Here is a 2,629-nt window from a genome sequence, read left to right on the forward strand (position 1 = left end):
CAGTCCTTCCAACAAAGATTCAGGGTTGATTTCCTTTAGGATTGACTGGTTTGATCTCCTTGTTGTCCAAGGGACTCTCAAGACTCTTCTCCAGCACTACAGCTTGAAAGCGTCAATTCTTTAGTGCTCAGCCTTCTTTATGGTCCAACTCCTATGTCCTTACATGACTACTGGGAAAACCATAGCTTTGACTATACAGACCTTTGTTGGCAAAGTGATATCTCTGCTTTTTAATACATTGCCTAGGTTTGCATAGCTTTCCTTCCAAGGAGAAAATGTCTTATAATCTCAGGGCTGCAGTCACCATCTCCTGTGCCACATTCTATTCAGTTCTCTCTCTCTACTTCTTTCTCTCTTGTCTTCCGTCACAAGATTATATTTGAGAATGACACACACAGAAATATACAATTTGATATTATGCTGTCACAGTTGAAAAATACACATTTCACAGTAATTGACACATCGTAGGCTCTCAAATATTTGCTGAATAAAATTCTCCTTGACTGAACCTTGCAAAGCAGAGTATCTGAGAAGGGGCTCAACTCCCTAACTCTGGTGAGAACTTGAGGAAAGAAAGAGAAATATTATACATCATCTGTATCAAGCCCTACCTCCTCTTTATGTTGTATAACAGGAAAATAATGTAATACAGACACACGGCTATTTAAGGGCAGAGTGTAAGCTAGAAGCCTCATCTTCTGCTTTCCAACCCAGTGCAACTCACTCTGGATGATATGGATGCAAATATCCCTTACTTTCCAGAGGTATGAGTATGTAAGGCTTGGAAAGCAGCAGATAGCCACCACTCCTCAAAATGGGCCCTGGATTCAAACTCAGGTCTCCATTTCTGATCTCCAGCAGATTCTCCCTGCAGGATTTGATATTCACACTTCATTGGGGTGGGCTCCTAGATGGGATTTGCTAATCAACACTACAGGGTTTGGGTCTGTGCTAACTTTATAGGGGAAACACCCTGAAAAGGGGACCTAGACCCTCCCTCCTCCTCTACCCCTAGGCTCCTTGCAGGCGGTTCATGCCCACCTTCCTCCAGGTTCCAGCAAGCCCGGCAACTCTGGTGCAGGTCTCTGTGAGACTCAGCTCCCAGCGCCTTGATGAGGCGTGTTTAATCTTCCACCCAGATTATTTAACCTCCGCATCCTTGTTAACAAACAGCCATTATTAACGAGTTGAGAGACCACATGGGGTGGGCTTCTACAGACAATTCGCGCTCCCTTGGCCTTTCTGCGAACAAATTCATAATCCTCAGCGACTCAGCCGGAGCCTTCCTGCCAGGTCCGCGAGGGAGTCAGTAAACTGTAGAAATCGGGTGATGTGGGCCCTTATCCACGACCTCTGCGCCCGGAGAATCTGGGAATTGCAAGATGGAGCTGTATCTCTCGCTTCCTCCCCAGCCTCCCTTCCTCGCTCGCTCTCCCAAGGGATTGCTACAGTGCGTTATAAATTTTACCTTTCCAGTGTGCAGGAGAAGCGAGAGGAGGCTGTGTCCCAGCTCCGGGCCGGCCTGTCCCTAAGGACACCAATTAAAGGCACTAATTGGACAGCAATACATCAAAGTCGCTCCCGGGAGTGGGTCCTCAGAGCGCCAGGAATCCATTAGTTGGGCTTTTGTTTCAAAACACAGAAATACAGAGGAATAAAAAATAAAATTAAAAGCACTTCGACGCAGACGGGAGTGATGCGAGTGCTGTACCTCGAGGACTCCTCTCTGGGTTCACTGGGAATCCCTCGCTCTCCCCCACTACTCAAGGCTCAGCACATGAGCCCACCGCACATTTATCCGCAAAGAGCACCGCCTACAAAGGCTCGGTCGCCGCTGGGCCCGCAAAGACCGTGTAGACGCGGCACACACCACTAGACGCGCCTGGACCGATGCGGGGTGGGGGGGAACAAACCCACCCTACCCCCGCGCACATTGTTCAGGTTCTCTGCCTAACCTGGGCCAGGAAGGGGAGGCGGCCATCTCGGGGAGGCACATGTCACCCGGGAGTCGTTTCGACCTCATGGGCTGCACTGGGGACGCGAGGCAGACAACGCAGGGGACAGCGTCCCTCGGGGGTTATTTCAAGATGCGGGGAGCGGCACTTCGACGGCGGAAGGAAGGAACTGGCTCTTCTTTGCGGAGCTGGATGCCACTCGCAGGCCGGAGGGCACCCAGAGAAACGGGCCGGGGAGGGGCCCAGGCGCCGCAGGACAGGAGGAGACCCCGGGCCCTGGGACGGCGGGGCGACAGGCCCCGTGGAAATGGGACCCGAGGCTAAGGGTAGGAGGAGACCGAGTCCACAAGTCCAGCCCCCTCGCGCCGTGCCCCTGGCGAGGCCTCCAACCTCTGCCGCCGAGGCCAAAGCATGTCAGAGCTGGTGGGTGAATCCCGGGCGTGGCCAGGACCCGGCACAAAGGGCACCGCCTGCGGTTGGCGTCTGCGGGCGCGGCGCCTCCAGATGCCCAAGTGAGGCCCGGGCTTCCCGCCAGACCTGAAGACCGGGACGAGGCTGCCCCGGGTCGCCACGGCAGCCAGAGCGCCGGCTGGTGTGCCGGGAATCCCAGGCCTCACCTGGGAGGCGGGAGGCCAGAGGCCGAGCCCTCGGCTCCCCTCATCCTGCGGATGCCG

The sequence above is a fragment of the Giraffa tippelskirchi genome, chromosome 10, assembly GCF_054371585.1.
Source record: "Giraffa tippelskirchi isolate mGirTip1 chromosome 10, T2T-mGirTip1v1.2.pri, whole genome shotgun sequence".
Taxonomy (NCBI): domain Eukaryota; kingdom Metazoa; phylum Chordata; class Mammalia; order Artiodactyla; family Giraffidae; genus Giraffa; species Giraffa tippelskirchi.